At 37.5% G+C, this 22380-nt stretch overlaps 1 protein-coding gene across 1 annotated transcript in view; it reads left to right on the top strand.

Annotated features, from left to right (window-relative positions):
• The window catches only part of FOXK2 (forkhead box K2), a 47386-nt gene that overhangs the window by 7982 nt on the left and 17024 nt on the right, over positions 1-22380 (top strand). The window lies entirely within an intron of this gene.

The raw sequence follows: 22380 nt of genomic DNA, 5'->3' as shown, positions 1-22380 counted from the left end.
TACTCAAAATTTCAGAATATCTTAATGAATATTTATATGAACGCATCACCTTTTTGTTTGTCCATGTGCACCAAATAAAATGAAAAACATGAGCAGACTGACAAACAGTTATGTCAGTGCTAAACTGTAAACATTCCTGTTGACTTCAGCAGGACAGCTCATGCGGATAAAGATGCACATGGAATTGAGCATTTGTAGAATCAGAGCTGTAAAGTAAAAAAGCCAGAGACCTGTCATTATCATACCTTTATGAAGTGTAACAAAATTAGTATAAAGCTGACTGGAATTAATTTTAATTCAGTGTTAATTTAAGGTTTTACATTAAGAATTATGGAAGGGACCTGTAGCCAAATTCCTGCTGGAAGCAGAAATGTCTTCAACATTAGATTGGACTGCTCAGCACCTTGTCCGTGTGAATTCTGAGTATCTCCAGGGGTGGAGAAGTGTTAGCTATAAAATGCTTCATGTAACTACAACCCCGTATTGAAAAAAATATTATCTGTATTTCCAGTAGCAGACTTTTGGGAATACATAGGCTGGTTAGCATAATGTGCAGCTTAGTGCTAAATCATGAAAAAAATACTTGATCACTACATCATATTGCTACTTGATACTGTCGTTGGTAATCTGAAGTAAATGCAATTGCTGATAAATATTTACAGATTATATCAATGTTAGTAAATATTGTCCTCACAAATAAAGAGGACAAAAAATTGACTTGGTCAATCCATTAAAAAAAAAAAAAAGCATCTCAAAAGGTATGCAGGCCAGATCTATAGGGTAGGAAACTGTTCCGAAAAGTAGTAGTAGAGTGCATTTGAAAGTCATGACTGTAGAGAAGTCATTAGATGCCTGTACTGAGATGATGTGTCAAAGCAGAGTAATGTGATGATTGTGTGGAAATAGGGGAGCTGTATCAGGGAGTACTGAGAGGTGCTGGAACCTCATGTGGTTGTGGAATCAAAATTTGCGTTAAAGAATCTTGCAGAACTGCAAGGTTTTAAGGGGGTGATTGCTAAAAAGAATTGAAGGCTGGAGGAAATCCCAAATAGCGAGGGACTTAAGGAGTTCACTATGTTTGTCATATCAAAAAGGAGTGCAAGATGGCTGGGTTGGTGTATATACACTTTTATGGGGATGAGTTAGAGTACTGAAAGGCTTGCTAATGGATCACATACAGGTATAAAAACCCAGAGGCTGTAAACTAAACTCTCAAGGTTTGAACTAAGCATGTATTTTTAGCAGTGTTGGAACAGCTTACTAAGAATAATGGTGGTATCTCCATTTCACCGTCTTCTGCTGATCAAAAATAGATACCTTCTTGGAAAAGGTGCTTTAAACAAAAAAATAAACCTTGCTGTAGTCAGACCTGGCAATTAGGTGCAGTCTAGGTATGATTGGATGAAATTTCATGGCTTAGGGCTAGAAGAGGTGCAAGTAGGTGAAGCTTCTTAGCTGTTCAGCCTTTACTTCCTCTGCAAGTCCTTTTTTAATAATCTCCCATTGGGTTATAGCGAGAGACTTTTTTATTATGTGTTTTAACAAGGAATCAGTACTTGGCTTGGTTTTTAATTAAAATTGCTTCTAAAGCATCAAACATCTAGTTGGGCATTTGTTTATTTACACTTGCCAGCAGTGTTCTTGCATGCAAACGATTTTGATGCTTTCGTTCATTATTGTCTTCATCTTCATATTGGAGTGCACCATAAAGATTCAAAGATAATTTTTGTATAATATACAGTGATTCTTCAAAAATTCTTATTTTTCTTCTTTTCTTTGAAAAGTCTTAGATATAGCTCATGAGGTATAAGCCTCTTAGTTCTTGTGTTGATAAGAAGTCAGTTTAGCATGTCATAGAAAAAGTGTTTACACCTTGTACTGAAATTAAATTCAGGTTTTCTAAATCACTTAAAGAAATGAAGATGAATGTGTAGTTTTGGTTCAGAGATGATATGGGTGAACTAATGTGTTGCTAGAAGTTGCTTTTAAATTCTGATTTTTACTGACATGTTGCAGTATGGGAGCAGATAATTTGCTTACCCTTTTCCTTCTTTTTTTCCTTTTTTTCTTCCTTTTTTTCCCTGTAACAGCTGGGGACTGTTACAGGGACTAAAAAAAATAGTTCAACTTCCATTGAAGCATCAATTTCCTCAAAACACATATACCTGAAATGTTAGTGTCTTAGCACAGTGTGCGATAATGTTGTACTACATGTAAGGTAAAAGTCTGATTTATTTATGAAGGTACAAATCCATAATTATCAGTAGTGGTGGAGTTTTTTTGTTTTGCCTTTTGTTTTTTCTTGCTTTTTAAAGACTGAGAATACATGAAAAATTTGATTTATCACTTTGTATTGTCCTGTGGACATACTTGAGGCATTCTAGGCAGAATATAATTTGAGAAGACAAGGCATGTACACACACTTTTATATGCTTTAGTAGTAGACAGACTTGTTGGTTACAGTATCAGTGCAATAGACACACAAGGAAAGTAGTTTGAAAGTATAAATGATGGAAGATGACTCTTTTAAGAAAGGTATTTCGCTCCCTAGGTGATACTGCTATCTTCTGGTCTTTCTAGATAGGTGAAGAAGACCTGTGTATCAATGAGGGGAGACAGAGACTTAAATAAGATTAAAAAGAGTAAGGCTTAGACAAGAGAAGGGTGAATGTACTCATGCAAAATTCTGTGTGGGGATAAGTTCAAATTTGAACCAGAACAAGCTGATTATTTAAGCCAGAAAAACCTGTAAGAATAATGGCAAAGAGGATGATTTTATCATCATGCCATGTACAGATTAGAAAAATGGAAGAGGAGAATTCAGTTACTACATGGGAAAGATGAGGACACAGGCCAATGTGTTTTGCTTTAGGATATGGACAGGATATTAGTGGGGTTTGTAGTTGTTATGTGAGGAGAAATGAAAAGGTTTGCTGGGAGGCTTGAAAAAAGATTGGAAAAAATTGAAGATCACCTCAAGTTTAAGAGCTGAGACTGAGAAGCAATATAATTATTATTCTTACAGAATGTAAGGAGGCTCTGACTTTGATATTTAATTTGGGAAATGTGATTCAGAGAAATCTGGGGTCTTGCTTTTTAGAAACATAGACTGTGCTTTAATGAGCATCTGAGCTAATCTAGTGTTTCACTGCTGCTGAAATGGAGCATGGGAGGGGAAGGTCTTGTTTTCTGCAGTGCTCCCAACTGCAGGTTGTGCTGGCCTTGAAGCTCATCAGATGTTCCATAAGCCGCTGATGTCTGCTTTTTTTACTATTTTTGGGTGGTTTTCTGTTGCATTGAAGTGGCTGACAGAGAGGTCTGGCAAGCAGTGGAGCTGGCACAAAGTATATGGTGGGCCTGCACAGACTTTCAGCAACAGTCAGCTTGCTGTGTCTTGTGGAATCATACATTAAGGAATTGCAGCTACGAGAGCCATTATGCTCTATGAAATAAAAATGGAAAGGAAAAGAAGGATCCAAAACAGTAGAAGAGAAGACCAAAAATAACTTTGGTGTATTAAAAAAGCACTTTCAATGTAATATAAAAGTTTAAATCCTAAAAGTTCTTGAGACAACATGCTTTTTGATAAAGGGGTATGCTAAGTATTTAAGTTAAAAAATAAAAGTGAATCTAAGACTGGATGCTGAGATGACTCAGTTGTGTCATACCTTTTGTTAATATGTGCTTTCTGGCCCTTTTTTTTTAATTTCTGCATAAATGTGAATACATAGAGAAAACCACTAGAGAAAAAGGGTTACAAGTTCCTTGGCTGTGGATCATCTCATAGCAGAGGACAGAATTAATGTATGGTCTTTATTCCATATGCTAAATCATTGTATCTTCTGCTTAAAGGTAGACTTTGCTCCATAGGTCATTAGTCCAGTTGGTGGTTGAAGTATATTGTAGACTAGGGAAGTCACAAGCTCTAGGGAAAATTGAACATTAAGAGTATAGTGGAGGTAGATGGCTCTTTTTAAAATTTTTATGTGTTTTTTGTTTGTAGTCCCCCCCTGCAAAAGCCCTTTTATCTCAGAAAGCAAACTTCTCTACCTGCAATACCAGTGACTGACTAAAGTTTGTGCAGCATTCTATCATCTGCCTGAAAGAAAAAAAAATTTTGAAGAAAATTGTAAAAACCTTTCTGTTTTTCACATGTCCTTTATTTCAGGGGCTGCATATATCTGTAGTATTTTTTCAGGAAATACGTAAATCTGCTGAAGTTGGCTATGCAGGTAGAGCAGATGTGATTTGGATTTCCTACGTTGTCTTTTGAGGGCCTCTGCTTGATAGGATGCAGAAACATCGGAAAAAAAAAAAAGTTGTCATTCGAGAGAGAGCTTTTTCTTTCCCTTCTTTATGCAGGATAGTAAAAACAGACTGCCATTTAGTTGATCCAGCCTGCCAAAAATACTTAGGTAGCAGGCTTGAAAGTAGCTGTGTGTTTGCTCCCTGGTCTGATTTAATTGTCTTCTCACTGTCTCACTCTGAAACTTCCTTCAGAGGGGATGAGGTGAAACATTTAAGAAAAACAATCATTTGGAGGAGGAGCAGATTATAACAAAAAGTGTCCTTCATTTCCAGTGCGGTATTTGGTGGACTTGGATGCTGAGAAAAGTTAGTAGGACTGAATTACATAAGTTATCATAAATCAAATTCCTGTTTATAACTTCCAGAGATGTAAGCATTAAATAACGTATTGAGCAAAGATGTGTTAAAGGAAGCAAGTTACTTCCTTTCCTTACGTGTGTGAATATTCTGGGTGTGGCTGGGTTAGGTTCAGATAAGATTTCTACTAGGTATTCTGCCTGATCTGTCTTACATGGTCATTGGTTGATACACTTGTTTTGGGGTAACCAACTGAAGCACTTTTGTGTGTGTGTGTAGATCTGACCCAGGATAGTCTTTTAATGGGTAGAGAGGGTTGATGGCTTTGGTTCTTTCCGCCCTTTTGTCTTACTAAGCGTATTTGCTTTTTAGTAGCATTAGGGGCTGCAAGCCAAATGGTGAACTGTTATGCTGTTAAAATGATATGAAAACATTGCTTTGAAGAGTGTGCAATCTATTCTTAAGTAACTTTATTAAAATGACTAAATTGGGTAATAAGATTCTCATAGAATGATGAAATTCATCCTCATGCAGTTCGACTTCCAATGATACTATCAAGAGTTAGAGTACAGCCTTTTTCCTGGCAGCACTTTTGTAGCTACATCACTGAGTTGAAGAATAAATGCAGTAGTTCAAGGTGGTTACCCTCTGCTATGAATGTGGGTTCTGAAATGAATGCAGAACTGAATTCTGAGTTTGGGGTGGGCTCCACAGTTTGTGGTTGATTGTAGTATTATTCATTCAGCTTTCTAGATATTGGTAATCGCTACAAACATTTTGGACCTGGAAACCACAGTGTGTATGTCAGTTGAAATGTTCAGATGACAGGCACATTTAGCAACACAGGAAAGAGATGCAATAGGTAAAAACCACAGTAGAACTTCAGTTGTTTATCCTCTTGAATTGAAATTCAAGCCTTTGTTTTTAAAACCTTTTCCTGGTATTGGTCTGTCCATAAAGCTGAGAAATGCAACTAGTCTGTATTATCAGCAAATTCCAGAACTGTTTAACAGTGCTCAAATGCCTTGTGAACCCTGGCAAGACAAAATAACCTTCTGCAGTGAATGGTACAAAGCTGTATCATTTCTTGCCTGTTTTGTTACTTATTTCTTGACTAGCTGCATCCCTTCTCTTTTTCCCTTCCTCCTGAAGGACTGCTGGCCTCTGAGGAGAGCTGTTGTTTGAGCAGAACACACCTAGTGACTTCAGAAGTTCTTGTGAGCTGCTTGAACTGTACAAGTTCTTCTGAGTGGTGAAGCAGAGAGGGGAACAGCGAGCAGCAAGCTGACAACAAAACAGGCTTTTCTGGAAGTGTTTCATTTTTACTTGTCGTCTTTGCTTGACTCTCCAATTCTATGAATGTCCAGGCTTTCTGTAACAAAACTTTCTTCATTGTAACTGAAATTGTGCCAGAATTCTGTTAGAACTTTTAAAAAATTTAATTTTCATAGCTGTTTTCTGTTTTGAAGCTTTTTCTGTGGGCTAAGATGCTGTTTTCTCATGTAGTCATTTTTCCGTAACTGCATCATAGGATATAGGGAATATTACCTGTTTCAGATAGAAAAATTTGGCACTAATTAAATGTTAAAGAAACTTGTCTGAAGATGAAATGGGAAACCTCATTCACAGTTGGGAGAAGAATTCAGATCCTTCCACCTGTCTCAGTGTTTTAAAGATGTAAGTTAAATTCTGAAAGCAATTTGTGATCAAGATTTTAAATTTCCTTCATGAATTTTGGCCTGTTGTGAATAGCTTTTACTGTCTACTGCAGTGCAGGCAGCCAGAGCAATCATCTGCAAGCACACGCTAGTACACAAATGTTTACTTTTCTGTCAGTAGTGAAATAACCTTGCTTGTTTTATAGTGTGGTTATTCTGAGGTTGGAAGTATGTTGAGCCTGGAAGAGATCACTAACCCCAGCTTGCTACTTATCTATAAATAAGTTTGGTCTGCTGTGGGCTAGTAAGTACAAGATTCGTATGTGAGGTTATTCACTATTAGCTAAGGTTATCAGCAAAATGGGTGTTTTTTAAGCCTTTAAAGAAAAGAAGCATGCAAACCATGGAAAAAAAAATACAAGAAGCATGTGAATGTAAATAATTTAGCTCTCAATTAGAAGGATAAAATTCTATGAAAGTTTTAAGTTTGGAGTTAGTGTTTTAAAGTTATTTTGGCTTAGCAGTAGCTGAAGAAAACATGACTCATATTTGTGTACGCATGTTTTTTATGTTAGCTGGAATGTATCTGAGAAGTGTGCCATAAAATAATTGAACTGAAAAGCTTAAAAGCATGGTTTTGTAGAATACAAAGTAACCATAATGTGAGAGAGCATGATTTTGACTACTTGGAGAAACAACAGGATAGTGGACATGGAGAAGAGACTGAGGAAGGTGTTTCTGAGGAATCGAATTTGGTAGTTTAATCAGAAATGTTGGTTGTAAAATTTAGGCTTTTCTACAGCTTTTGAAATTGAGAAAAAACCCTGCAGTTGTGGAAATGAACGTGGGAGATGGCAATGCAGAAATGTGTTGCCCAAGTCTGTCTTTGTTTGGGGAGACTTGGGAAGGCAGGATGTGTTGGTAACTTTCATAATACTGACTCTAATTCCATTCTTGTACTGAAATGTGTTTACGACCCTTATCTCCAAGGTAAACTATTGTGTCTGCAACTTTTTCTTTTTGCAACAACTTTTGATATTAGTAGGGTTAGGTGGCTTTCTTGTTCTTCCTGTTAAATTTCTTATCTTGAAGGTCTGAGTAGTTTAGGGTTAATTACTTTCAGATAAATATAGGTAAGTACCAGGGGGGTTGGGTGCCTGTTGCAATGACATTGCATTTCAACTTGGAGATCCCTGGGCTCTGATTAAGGAAGTGTTGGTTACTGGCTGTGTTACACTAATGCAATTTTGTCCTACTTATGACTGTTTTGTCTTTGTGGTAGCTGCTTGTTCAAACTTTCCCCAAGAGATTTAAAGAGGAGAATATATATGTCTGCCCTCTGTTTTCATAGGGACATTTTGTGGTAAATAAATTGCTGACTGAGAACATACTAACTGATACAGAGAGAGCAAGAAATTGGGCTGATAAAGTTCTTCACTGAGTGAAGGAGACTTTTATTTTTAAATCCTAAAGGTCCTTAGGTACTTGTATTGTGATGGTTCACACCATCTTTAAGTCATTAGAATAACCCTCTTAAAGATGTTCTAAATGGAGACAGGATTTGACTTGTGCAGGTAATGGTTTAATACAAAAATACAAAGGAAAGAGAAATCGCTCTAGGGGATTTAAAATTGAAATACTACAGGATGGGTATTTAAAAGGAAGTAAATAGATCTAATCATAGCCGCTGCTTTGAATGCAGAAAGGGTTGATATGCTCAGAAATTAGCATATGGTAGTGAGGTGATGATCCTTTCTCAAATGATGTCTATGTGTCAGCACTAGAAGCAGCTTTCTTGGTATAACTTTCACAGAAAAGGAAATGACTTTAGAGTGGGGCGGCAGAGGTGGCTGTTACAGAAAGCAGGGACTTGAAGTTGCATGTTTGAACTCCAACTGAATTCGTGTTGTGTCGTCCCCCCCCCCCCCCCCCATGTTTTGGAGTCTTAAAACTACACCATTGCATTTAATTGTCATCTGGGCTGCATCATGTTAACATATTGCTATGTTTGAGACTGTGAATACATAGAGAAGTTGTGCACAACTTCAAAGGGTGTTGCTGTTCTGAAGTTTAAATGTATGTACATACAATCTGTAGCATGGATCCAAGCAGAAAGTTGCCTCTAAGAATCACAGATACTACAATAGTAATTTTATATAATCTTACATAAACTGAATCTACTGGTCTTAAAAGTTGCTTCACACTACCACTGGTTATATTTAATATAAGCTCTTGAAATGAGTTAGTGCCAAGCAAAGCATTGTTTGGAGTATGGAGAAATAACCTGCAAGCCAAAATTAGCAGGTATTCATTTTGAGTGGTGTGTGTTTCGTCAGGACTGCCCAGATCATGTCATCCCTGAAGGCAGTGCATTTCAAATTTAAATGTTTAAGCTATTACAACATGGAACATGCTGGTGAATGGTGCCAATAACATACGCTGAACATATGACCAGCACATGCCCCCTCTTCAGCGCAGGCCATGAATTATTTAGTTAGTGTTCCAAGCTGTTTATTTTTGAGAAGTTTTCCCCCTCTGTCAGTGTCAAGCACTGAGCCTTTTTGTTTTGTGTGGGTTTTTTTTTTTTTCCCCCTCCTCCTTTTCTACTATTGCTATTGATTCTGTATTTCTAAAATTTTCTGCTGTGTTTACCACCCCCACCTCCCCCTGTTTTGTGCTAGTTCTTTCAGGATGCGGTCCTTGGTATCTCATGTGGTGGTCTGATTGAAACTGTGGAGACTAGTCTGATCATCTTCAACATGAAATTGAGAGATAAAATTATCTTATACTTAATCTTTTGGGACTTGATCTATATTCATTAGTTAGCTGTGATACCTCTTCTTTGTGTAAATTTTTACCATTATGTTTAACATCTGTGAAATGGCAGGTTTTTTCCTTCATTCCTTGTCATCTTTGGTTAGATAAATGGTGTTAAGCATACACTCCATAGGCCTGTTCTGATCTTTAAAACCATTTTTGATCACAGCTCAAGTTCACAGACTGCTTGTGACTCTTCAGTTGCAGCAACTTTGTGCTGTGGATTCTGGTACAAAACGTCTGAGTGAGCACTGACCCAGACTGACAGTCTGGGGAGTACTGGGGAGCAAGAGTAAATAAAACTTTAATGTACATACAAATATATTGCATCTTTGCAGTGTGTCTTGTAACATTGTAGGGAGTATTACCTCTGATGGGGTCAGGCTTGACACAGAATTAATTTGACTTGGTGAGCTTTTCAGAATGCATCACCTCTAATTGTTTGTGTGCGCTGTAGGTAACATGTTTAACATTGCAGACTTCTTTATATAGATTATTCTCATAAATTCAGTTTTCTCCTGAGACAGTGCATTGAGCTAAAGGATATGCTGTTACAGAAGGCTTTTGCTTCTCATGTTAAGTGTATTGGTAAACTTTATTTTTCAAGCATTTGCAGTAATTGAAAGTATCTTTCTCATTGTTCCTGTTTTAAAAAGGGATTTTTTTAATTTTCACATTAGATTTATACAGTAGTACAGTTTTGTTACAACATGAACAGCACTTTCATCTTGTTGTCTTAAGCACACCTGTATACAAGATTCAGGCCATGAAGATAAACTGTAACTAACCTTCTGGTGTCAAGGTTGGTTAACAAACTGCTTGGGAGTTAGAGCTGAAAGAACTATCCTGTTCTGCCCCCTGTGTTAGCTCTGGTGTTCACATGGTCTGCTCAAGTCAGATTAGTTTACTGGTAGGCCTGAAAAACAATCCCTTGGAAGAGGAGAGAGGCAGGCTCAGGATTAGTTTTCTGTCCAGTCAGAAGTGCAGTTTTTTCCATTACCAGATGGGAAGAAATGAATAAGATTGATAAAGTTTCTTCACAGTATCTTACGTAGCACTTTTATCAGCATTTGAGCTGATCTAAAGGTTCTCTGCTCTTGAAAGGTTTTGGTCATTCTTTCTAATTCCTGATCCTGGCTCCAGGGTCCAGCTGCCCCCTTACACTGGGCTCTGGCACCACTAGGTCTCTTGTTAGCTGGTTCTCCCACTAGCCCCAGAGAATACTATTTTCCTCTTAAAAAAAATTTGTTTTGCTGGGTTAGTTGGCGCTGCATTAGTGAGTTGAATCAGCTCACTGAGGGGCCTAAAAAGCCCTACATTTAGCAAAGAAGTCCCTGACTTCCTACTCCATGGGCAAAAAAAGCCACATGATGTTTCTGGACACTGCTTCTGTGAGGAGCGTAAGTTCATAGTCAAAGATGCTATCCACATACGTCAGAAGAAGAAGGAAGAAAAAAAAAAAAGAAAGTAAAAGGTGACCACTGTGGACAATGAAGTTGGACTGGAAAAGCAACAAAGCTGTGCTTGTACTATTCATAGTAGTTTCCAAAATGTTTGTATGATTGATGGTCCTCATTTTGCACTTCACCACAGAAATGTCTTCAAATGCAGATATTTGATAACTAGTTTCTGGTAGTCTCTGTTAAGCTTTGTGTTTTGTTTTTTGAGCAGTGATGAAGAGTTTAAGGGTTTTGTATCACATTTCAAGCTTTCTGTGTCAGGTGATGGTCTCCTGTCTCATTGCCTTTACAGTTCTTATGGAAAAGTCACTGATTTTTGTGACTTTCATATAAACTGACTGTTGTTTTCTCAGGAGAGAGAGCAAAACTGCTTGTAAAATATAATTTTGTAACTGAACTAATTAGTGCTCTTAAGGTCTTTGTGATGTGATTCCTGATGATGATTAAAGGAGTGGTAGTTTAAAAATATCTAATGAACCTTTTTGACTCTTTCTAAAAACAATGACAAACTTGTGCATTAAAGTTAACATTTAATGAAAAACTTGTAATATGTGGGGAAAAAAAAATCTTGATTCTTTCTGTTTTGGGGGAAGGATGTTAAACACCATAGTTTTATACAAATTGTTTTTAATCATCTAAGGTGTCCATTATCTTAGTTTTTAGCTTTTCTGACTTAAAGCCTGTGCATTGTTCTCTATGTCCTGGAAAAGTGTACATGTTATTAGAGTAAAAGATAAGGCCATGGTCAGCCCTCCAGAATTGTTAAAATGTCTCTTAGATCTTCATATTTTAATCTTTCTTCTCTTCTCCATTTTTGCTTTGATTTTTTTTTTTAAATAGAATTTTAAAGCAGAAATATTAGTCTTTTACTTTTCCAGATGGGTGTTTCTAAGATCACAAAATAATTTGATGTATGAGTTAAAAATGAGGGAAATGGGCTCCAAATATGTCATAGTATTTGTTGCTACTTCTGTATTTATGATAACTTTAACTTAGGGGCCACCTTGGATATTATGGTAAATGCCACATTTTTTTATGGTGCTTCCTGTACTAACATATGGATTTAAAAAACCCCGGATTCTCAGGATAAAAGTTTTTTTGTCCTTATTGAAGGAAGTGTAGTATAATGCCTTACACATATATGGAAATTAGGAAACGCTTTCTGTAGCTAGGGATTAACATTTCATTTCAACATAATACATCTTTCTGAAAATCTGAATCTTTCAAATATTGGTTGGTTTTCAAGTCTAAATGGAAACATGTTAATTTAAACTGTGAAAATTAGTGTTTGCAGTTCTTTTATGTGGGATTGTATGCATGGAACTCATTTGCATCTTTTCAGCTTTGCTGTGCAAGTGGATTCTGCAGTGGAATTTTGAAGAAATCACATGACTGATGAAATTGTTCTTAAATATGCAATCCTACATTCAAATTTCACTACAGAGATTTATGATTTTATAGCAATCAATATTTGTGCATGACAGAAATGAAATAGTAACAGCAAATGGTCTTCTGATATAGGGAGGGTCCAGCAGATAGATATGTGGAGAGGGGAAGGTGGGGAGTTTTTAATCGATAATTTGGAGGTTGTTTTGTATGACAGTTTTGACAGCCCCATTCAGGGAAGAATGATGCTCTGTTGATAAGCTGGGGAAGCCTGACTTGAACAAATGTCACTTTCCTTTTGAGGGGGGTGAAAGCAAGACACATTGCTTTATATCTATCTATCTATCTATCTGTCTGTCTATATATATATATCTCTCTCTCCTATATATATAGGAAAGCTTCGCAAATTTCTGCTCATCAAGGGAAGTTTAATTGTTTGAGCAGTTCAGCAGAATGTTCCTCTGTGTAGCTGTACAAGAACCTCTTTGGAGTTGATAGCAGGTTGCTTTTTTCAGCATTTCAAAGCATTTTATAAACTTTATCAGTTTGTCTGCACAAGAGGAAGAGAAGACTGCACTCAACATTAGTTTTTATTCTGGAAACTTTAACTAATAGTGTCAGTTACTACCTACAAAGTTGGTTTGGCTCTGGCGTATCTCAAAGAAGGACCAGAGTTTAAAGCAGAGTGATGTATAGTGAAATAGTGCATTATGTACTGGGACCAGTTTTTTCCATTTTGGTGTTCTGGTTTTAGAAAATTTAATGGTCTGGAAAAGCTAAATCACAGAATAATTAAAAAAAGGTCTGGAATTTGAAGCTAAACCAAAAGAAACCACATTCAAGACATGGTTGTTTTAGTGTCAGAAAACCTCAGATAGGGTTTGGTTTACACTACACAACAAAACTACATGCTTTTTGTCATTGCTGTCCATATAGAGTATTCATTGTTGTGTGGGATCGATCCAGTTACTGTGAACTCTGCTGCCTGTCTGAAGGAATGCAGTTAAAATAAAAACAAGTTGAATACTGTACAGCAGTGCTCTTTATTTAAGTAGGACAAGAAATAAAAAGAAAGGTGAGGATAGTACTTGACATATATTTCCCTCTCCATAACAGTTTAGTTATTGCAAAAAGAATCAGTAATTTGGCTTTTTTTGGCCAGTGAAAGTTTTTGCAATTTCATTACATTGGTATGGGGCAATGTAGGAGTATGATTAATTAAAATAGCAGATAGAGTGTAGATAAACAAAATTAAATTAAGTCCTTCAATATTGCAAGTGGGTAGGATGTACTGTGAGTTTTCAGCACCTCCAGCTGTGTGTTGCTGGGACATTTGCAGGTTCTTCTCCACTGGTACAAGTAACAGACATGAATGAGTAACAGTTTTAGTAGCTTGACAACTATTAGTCATCTTGAATGAGGAACTCTTGTTTATTACTAAAAGAAAGCAAATGAAGAGTCCTTTTTCCCCAGATATTTTTTCAATATTTAGGATATAAATTTTAGCTTTTTCTGCTTTATTTTTGTTTTTTAAATTACTTGAAATACTGTTTTTATTTTTTTCTGTTTGATAACACCCCCCCCCCCCCCGCTCCTCATAGATAGGAAATGAGGTTTGCGTAGCTTAGCGTCTTCAAATTCTTCAGTATATAACTGTATAAATTTTAATTAGAATGTGTGCATTTAATGTGCAGTTTTCATGGTGTAATAGTAAAGGACTGGTGAAATGAAAATTCCTTTAGGCCTGTTTGGGAGGATGTGATATATTGCTTAAGATATATGTGCATGTTTTACTTTTTGCCATGTAGGGTTCACAGCCACTACTTTTTTGCTCCTTAAGCAGCTACTCCTGTGCAACAAGCTCTGGTTGAAATACTTCAGTCTTATTTAATTAAATAATCTTCCTTTTCTTGAAGATGTGTGTTTCACCTGGTGTTCTGTCTCTTAAAGTGGTTGTAGGAGACGGAAGACTTAAGGGATGATCCAGTGGTTTAAACAAAGATTGGGTGTTGGGGAAAAATATGTTCTGTTCCCAGCTCTGTTGCTCGCTTGCCAAAATGACTTGGCCAAGTCACAAATCTGTTTAATCTGTTTTTAAAAATGGGGATAATACTTCATGGGTGGAGGCAGGGGGGATGATGAAATTTCAGTGCTCTTTCCTAGCACTTTTTATCAAGAGCTATGCCTTGCCTTTTAAAGTTAATTCCTTGGGTTTTGAAGTGGCTTACTTTGTCTGCAGTGCAAACACCCTAGTTCTCTCCCTTTCCGACTTGCCTCCCCTCTCTCTGTTTTTGAGGACTATTGGTTCTGTTTTTGCCAGTGCTCCAGGCTTTCTTACATACACTGTTCCTGTGTGAATGCTACTATCCCTAAACTTTGGTGTGCCTAGGAGTGCAAAGAACACTGGATCTAATGTGTTACGCTGATGTGTAACACATTCAGTGTTCAATACTTCAGCGTTTTCTAATGAAAGATGTTACAGAAATGCAGAGCAGTATGTTTATTCAATTATAGTTGAGACCTTGAAAGCAGTATATATGGGATCATATATACCTAGTTATAGCCTTAGTTATTTACTAATACATGATACATAATTGCCACTACTCTGACAAGTTTTATTCCCAGTGTAGTTTCTAGTATGTGTTCGTCTTTAGAGCAGTAGAAATTTTGTGAGGAATGCTTGACTTAAGTGGTCATAATCCCATCTGTTAACAGTATCTGCAGTCAAAATACTGACTTTCTTGGTCAAGCTAAAAGGTCCCAAGTTAACCAAACTTTATTCTGTTGAAAAGCATTGAATATGCACTCTTGTTTACAAATGGAGTTCTGCACTTCCTTTTATGACTAGTAACTTCTGGAAGCTTTTCTTCTGTATTAGTTCAAATTTCAACCTTTCAAAGAGAATGGTTAGAACAGTTGCATAGTAAAACAGTTTTTTGAGTAGTAAGTACAACAGAGCTTTTAAAGTAAGGTGTCGTGATGGTTTTACTTTACCTTTTTGAAGAGAGATTAGACTGTGAGATGACTTAAACTTACTAAAACATCAGCAAGCTTCTGCATTTCGGCTAGAGGAGTTTTCTGCTGGGTTAGTAAACTAGCTGGAGATACCGGTGGCTCCTGGCAGCAGTTAAGTGGAGTAATCGTGTGGCTGGGAACAGAACTGGTGCAAGAAGCAGGGAAGAGCGTGCCCCATTTGGCAGTGCTGAGCTGTTACATCGCTGTATCCTGTGAAACCATCCCCAAGGTCAAGCTTTTATTGCTAAGAGCCTGGTTGGTACCTACGTCTCAGGAATCTTGGCTGATATTTTTCATTACTTTACGAGATGTTGGTTGGAGTGGATTTCATTTTGCTTACTATTGGGGTGTGTGTGAGTGAGTGAGGGTGTGTGTTTGTGTCTACACCTAGATTCCCTTTAAATTCCGTGAAAAACAGGCATCCCTAGACCTGATCGTTGCAAACCAATTTAGGCTTTTCCCTTCTATGGGATGTACACCATTCTGTGTCTGTTCATTTTCACTCACTGTAAAGATAGATGACTAACACAGGTACAGGTTTATGCTCGGAGAAATTAATCCCATGCTTCATGTTTGCGTGCTAAACCCTTTCCTTCTCTGTACTGTTGTTCCTTTACCAGTACAGTGACAATAGTTAACATATATTCTGATGAAGACTTTTATTTAGTCTATTTCTTTATTCCTGGACAGATTTCCACTTGCGTGACTATCTGACTTGTTAAATCGTATCTGTTATTTTCATTCATTTTTATCCTTCTGCACTTTCCTGCTGCCCCGTACAACAGCCCACGATTTGAGAACTTGGCATGGTCTTAGAAAAATAGCTCAGGAGGAGTGCTTCTTGAGGAATATTTTCCAATAACAATGTGTTTGTTGTAGATTAAATAGTTGCTTGCTTTGCGGCCTTTCAGAATCTTTGGAGTCTTGATTGGTTCTTGAGTGCCCACACAAGCGATTAAGGAAAGTAAGTTTGTGTTTGTTGTGGAGCAGTCCGTGCATATAAAATTTCTAGAGGGTCTGCACGTTCAGTAGAAAAGTTTTAGGAATTCGCAAATAGAAGAAAAATTGAAAATGGTTTGAACAAATGTTCTGCAGAGTATAGTTGGTAAAAAAAAGATCTCGGAATATAATATAAAGTCTTGATTTCTGTTGAGATACCTGGCCCAGTAGTATCACCAAAGTGAAGCAAGTATGGAATGGCCATTGGACATCAAACATCTTTAGGTAGGTAATTGTGAAATGTAATTAATGCCTATAGCTTTTTGAGAGGAGTCTGAAAAGAGTCTGTTCTTTGACCAGACGGGCAGATTTAAGGAGGAAATTAAACATTGCTGTCTACTCAAAATTAGAGTTGGTAGGAAGCAGTTTTTGTCACTCTTCAATGGCCTGAGTTAGTCATGGATTTCTGTGTGAAATAAAGGACTGTTCTGCTCTTGGAAGCAGAGTTCTGCCTTGAAAAGGCCCTCTAAAATAAACTTTGCTTCCTTGATTCAGGAATAATCTTTTTTTCTGTGCAGCCTTGCCTCTGTGGGTAGCTGTTCTTTTGGTAACGATTAGGGAGTTTTGGCATAATTTTGCAATAGAATGCAGGTCTCTGATGAGGTAATAAATGAAGTCTTTTGTTACTAAAGTAATGTGTGAGTCATAAGTGCTTTTTTTATGATTATGCTTGCGTCAAAACACATCATGACAGCACTTGTTCACTGTACTTCCCCCTACTGTTTTAATTGTAAGGAATAGTAAAATGCCAAGTGCTGTATGTTTGGCTCTAAGCGGTTTGGTTTGCCGATAGCTTTTTATTTAGCACTGAACAATATTATTATAACTTCAGTGTTTCCGTATGAACTTTTGCATCCCTCTGAGTCCCCCACAACTGAGGATGAAATGCCAGGCACCTCTGTAACTAGCTAACTTGGTAATAAAGGATATAGTGGTTTTGGTTTGTCTGCTTCAGCTCAGCTATGATTGTAAATCATATGCTTTATGAAAAGTTTTTGAATGGTATTTACTGTCGTGGTGAAAGTCTAAGCTTGCATATTTGATAACTGCATTTAACAATGGTTTCCTATTATCTGGAAGGAAGAAGAAATGATGATTGATTTTTACTTTCCTGTTGCAAGTGTTTTGTTTCTGTTTTTTAAACAGGAAACTATTGTATTATAGAATTATGTATGCTCTGTTGGGACTCAAAATAGCCATTTGAAATTTGGCAAAGAGAGAGGCACACAATCTTTTGGACAAATTTTAATTTGTTTTTATAGTTTAGAACGAAATTTAGGGATAGAGACCACACAACCTGACTCTGCATACGGCTTTTGTGTACAGAGATGCTAAATACCCGAAAATGCAGTGTTTCCATAGGCGGAGTTTCTTTTGTATTCACAGGCTGGGGAGCCTCAAATTCCAGAGGCATTACATGAGCAGTTTTAATGAATTAGTGTCTGGTTTTCCTGCAGCAGATGTGACAAGCAGCTTTATAAGCTGCTTCCCATCGATCGCTGTTTTCCAGCTCTTTTGTGTCTTTCTTTTGCTTAGAGAAAAGCAACGAAGAGCTTGGTTTCTACAGTAACTGCTGCCTACATTCTTGCCTGCAGGCCAATTTCTTTCTCAGTTCCTGCAGCCTGTGCAAGGCTACTGTATTGAATTTCTTTAGGTTTTGGTTTTGTGTGTGTTTTTTTTTTTTTTTTTTCTTGCTGGTTTAAATATTTTACCCTTTCAGAAAAGAGGAGAATGCAGTGGGAATTTGTGATTTTGAGATATGTATTTTTAATTAACCGTAGCACATTTCCATGACTGTAGCATAACCTAAATGTTTTTGCTGCTGATCAATACCAATGTTTGTGTGGTTGGTATATAAGGAAAATGAAATGTCTGACTGCTAAAACAAGAACCTTTGAAAATTTGTAATAGCAATTTTGTTAATGCTTGTTTCTGTAGCATAATAACGGAGGGGAGGGGTGAGATCAGCTTTAAGTTGTTGATAGAATCATTTACATTTGCAGCAAAATTTGCTGTAGTTGAACAACTTCAGGACACGTCTTTTTCAGTCGTGACTCTTAAATGCCCTTGGAGAAATTGTTGTGAACACAAGGTTAAAAATGCATTGTTTCTTACGAACTTAGCTTTCTAAGTGGGAAGGAAGAATTGAACACCTTTTTAGACAAGAACATGTGTTTATTACTCAGTTTGTATTTGCTGCTAGCGGTTCAGGAATGTTCCTGTTGTCGTCATCAATATTCTGTTGTCATAGGGTCATTTTTTGACGCAGACAGGCTTGTTCCAGATCCTTCTGAAAGTGAGTTAGCACCATTCCTGTAATGAATACCAACAACTTCACATACTACTTATGCACTCGCTAAAATATAAGTGGGGGAGTATGTAACCTAGGTTTCCTATGGGGGAGCCATTAATTTACAACTAGATCATATTTCCAGCCTTTGCTTAGAATTTGGTAAAAGTGTTTTGTTGGCCAACTTGAATTAACATGAGGCTACAGCAATATTTCATCATTTCTGATGATGCATAGATCTTTGCTTTTGAATCTTAAGACATCTGAGTGAATAGATAGATCAGTGATCTTTTTCTTTAGGGTGTTTTTTCATACTGCTTTGTCGCTGTAGACAGTGATGGCACACCTGAAAAAAACACACAAATGCTTGTGAAAAGCGTGCCCAGTGCTCAGGATAAAAAGTCTAATTGCTGGTTTAAAAATTTGAGGGTGTTTTGTTCCTTATGGTATTGGAGGTCAAGCTTGCTATAGAGCCCTCACATTTTCTGTTTGTGGAGGACATGCTTTGCAGCTATTGATCTTTGGTCAACAGAAATCAGTTGCAAAGGATACAGAGAATTAAGGGAAACACACATGAGGTCATGATTCTCTCCCCAGATGAAAAAGCTCCCACTTTTTAAAGGGCAGTTGCTTTTTGGGTAACCTCTGGAAGTGTCCTGACTAGTAATGGCCAAACATAATTGAATGTAAATTTATGGTAAATTAGCCAAATCAAGATTTAGTTTAAAACCGTGGAGGCAGAGAGGAGGAGGAATCCATTCTAACACAATGTGTATGTGTGCTTGTACTTGTAGGAAGTGATGCTGTGTTCCTGCTGGGGTAGTTTCTCACATTGCTGTGCAGGGTGTGGTCAACTGCAAGCAGAAGAGCATTAACAACTTCCTTTTTAAAAAGCTAGTAGAGGAGTTGGGCTTTATGATTCTTTAATATACATTTTCTGACAGCCCCCCCCCCCCCCCCGGCTGATAGAGAAAAGTGGCTACTCCTTTCTTCTATTACCAACAGTATAGCAAGTTTTACAAATGTAATTTTAAAGCTAAAATTTCTGATAGGAGCACAAGGTTATACCTCATATAGATGAAAAAACAGCTATATAAAAAATTGCCCATTGATAAAGTTCTCTCTGTTTTGGACAATAAGAAAATAATTATAATCTGATTAGTATTATAATATACTGGAGCATCCTTTTTCAGGGTATCCATTATAAAATTTCCTATACTCTTAGCATTTTTCTTATTACGAGTAAGTTTTACAGCAGCACTTTTTAATGTAATCCCAGAAAAGACTTTGTAAAACAAATCTCTGAAAGAGTTATTTGTGTTTCAAGAGTCAAGGAGATGCTTACTACAAAAAACTGTATAATTTTTTTTTTCTAATAACCGATACATTATTAGTAATAATTTAGTGCTAGGAGTTTTCAGACGGCTATTTAATATTGTGACTATTCGGATGGATTTATATATCTACCTTTATTATTAGTTTGGAAACCCAGATTTTTAACTGTTGGGTACTTTAAGATTATCTTAAAATTTTGATGCAGCTCAGTTCAGTTTGTCTTTTTAATAAGTTTTGGTTTTGTTGGTTCTGTTTAGGTATAAAGATGATGATTCTATTCTGGAAATGGGCTGCAGTATTGACTTGCAGTTCCATTAAACACAGCCCAAAGTCTTAAAAATAAATTCTGGATGTGAATAATTTAGGATGCTTGCTCTTGGTATTGAATAGTCAGAAACCTTTTGGTATAAAATTCAGAAGAGGAAGTTAGAAAATGTAATTATGTTCCTTTTGGAAAAGGGTAGGCTGAGTGAAGCAGCCACTTTCTCCTTGATATGGGAACTGTTGCTTTTCTCCAAGTTAACAGATGTTATTTCTTTCAGGTGTCTCCAAGACATGGAGTTGCATCTCTTCTTCCAGGTTTCCTGGTGTTTTGTGTGTGTCAGTTTGATCTGTGAGGGGGGAACCAAGCTCAGCTCTTTCTTTAGAGATGCACCTTTTTCTCAGGACATGAAGGCACAATACACAGACTTGACAAAGGCTGAAATTATATGTAATTGTACTTCAACTTTTTGAGCTTTTTTTGCCTCCATGGTATTTCTAGTTGTTTTTATAAAGACTCACCTTTTAAGCCTTGTTTATTTAAAAATAGGTTAAAAACCAATAGCTAGATCTAGTGTAATTTATAATTAATTTCCTAATAATCCATTGTGATGAAATCAATAATAAATGAAGCAGCAAATGGAGAGAAAAGATGAAATTGTGGTCCTTGTTCTTTCATACTGAAATTTACCTATTAGCAGGAAGTCATACAAATTGTAATTTCCAAGTACTGTGTTCCTATGGATGCTTGAATGCTGCCCAGTTGTGACATGCTGATTTCATTTACAGATGTTGCGTAGAACGATACAGAGGAAGCGGTACCCTTGCGTGGCTTTCTGACCTTGTAGAATTGGGGTCAGTGCTGTTGTTCGTCAGTGACCTGGGCTGTGGGACAGAGAGTAGCTGTTGCAGGTCGCAGATAATGCCGAAGTGAGGGTGGGGAATGGTTAATGTGCTGGAGGGCAGGGCTGTCATCTAGAGGGAGGCTGACAGGCTGGAGGAACAGACTGACAGGAACCTTGTGAAGTTCAGCAAAGACACATGTAAAATCCTGCGTCTGGGGCTGTAAAGGCTGGGAATGACTGACCTGGGAGCAGCTCTGCAGAGGAGGACTGGGTGTCCTGGGGGAGAGGAGGTTGTATGTGTTTCAGCAGTGCACCCTTGTGACAATGGAGGCTGGCTTCATACTGGGTGGTAACAGTGTCTGGTTTTGGGCTCCCCATACAAACAAAACTGATGACAAACTGGAGAGGTGAGGGGAGGGCTGCTGAGATGCTTGGGGAACTGGCACATATGGCATATGAGGAGAAGGTAAAGGACGTCGATATTCCTTCCCCCCCCCCCCCCCCCCCCCGGTGAAGCCCAGTGGTGGATCTAATTGCAGTCTTCCCCTGCCTAAAGGGTGGTTATAGAAAAGGTGGAGCCAGGCTGTGCTGAGAGGCTCACAGTTTGAGGATGAGCAGCTGTGGCAAGTTGCAACTAAGGAATTACACCTGGACAAATGAGAAAACCCCTTCACTGTTAAGTGGCTAATTATAGGAATGAATTGCCAAACTCTCTCCTTGGAAGACTTCAACATTTGATTAGACAAGGCCTTCAGCAAACTGGTCTAACTTGGAAGTTAGCCCTGTTTTGAGCAGGAGATTGAGCTAGAGACCTTCAGAGGTCCCTTCCAAACTCAGTTTCTCTGTGTTTCTATCTGAATCGTGTAAAACACCAATTTTTGCTTGACTTTTAAAATACAATTGAATCAAAAGCGGGCCTGGAAATATGCACTGTAGTATCCTACTGGTGACTTAAGCTTCAAAGTGTGCATATCTTCTACCAGAAGTGTAAATAAATTAATTGGCCGTGTGGATCATTTTTACTGGAGTGATGGGGAAAGACTGCAAGTAGTTACGTAAGAGGAATTAGAAAAGGGATTAGCTTCAAATCTCCCTTCCATGGAAGAGAGGACATATCTGGAAGTATGGTGATTTCCATGTTTTTTTTGTTAGTTCACTGATCAAAACAGGGGAGGAGAAGGAAGTACGAATAGCATCATATTAGCCTGCTGTACAGTCAGAGAAAACCCAAGTTGAAAAAGGTCTGTTTAGTGGTTCAGCTTTCTCTTTGAGGTGAGTTACACTGTTGCCCATGATTGCGTGTCAAGTATTTGAAGTCAAAAACCGACAAAAGCAATCTCCCAGATTCTGACTGCGTTCTTTTTTGTGTGTCTTACCTTTTTAATGTAAAAAGTTGAAGCTCTCCTTGGCTCTCAGTAAATCAACATAAGTTTGAAAACTCTCACCTTGTTATTCTTTCAGATCTGTTTAAAATATAGGGGGATCCTTCAGTTAACTGGTGTTCAGTGTCATAGTCAATATAAAAGAATTGAACTATACAATTGTATCTACCATGACTTAGGGGGTTATTAGTGCTGAGCCCCTATAATCTATTTGAATGTAAAATCGGGAGGTGCTGATAAAAGAACAGTAGGATGGCAGCTTCTGTCCAGTTTCTGTCCTGGTTCTTAAAATACAATTAAAATAGAATAATTCAAAGCATACTGAGG

This window comes from Mycteria americana, chromosome 16 (genome assembly GCF_035582795.1).
Source record: "Mycteria americana isolate JAX WOST 10 ecotype Jacksonville Zoo and Gardens chromosome 16, USCA_MyAme_1.0, whole genome shotgun sequence".
Lineage (NCBI taxonomy): Eukaryota > Metazoa > Chordata > Aves > Ciconiiformes > Ciconiidae > Mycteria > Mycteria americana.
This window is presented reverse-complemented; position numbering and strand designations above follow the sequence as displayed.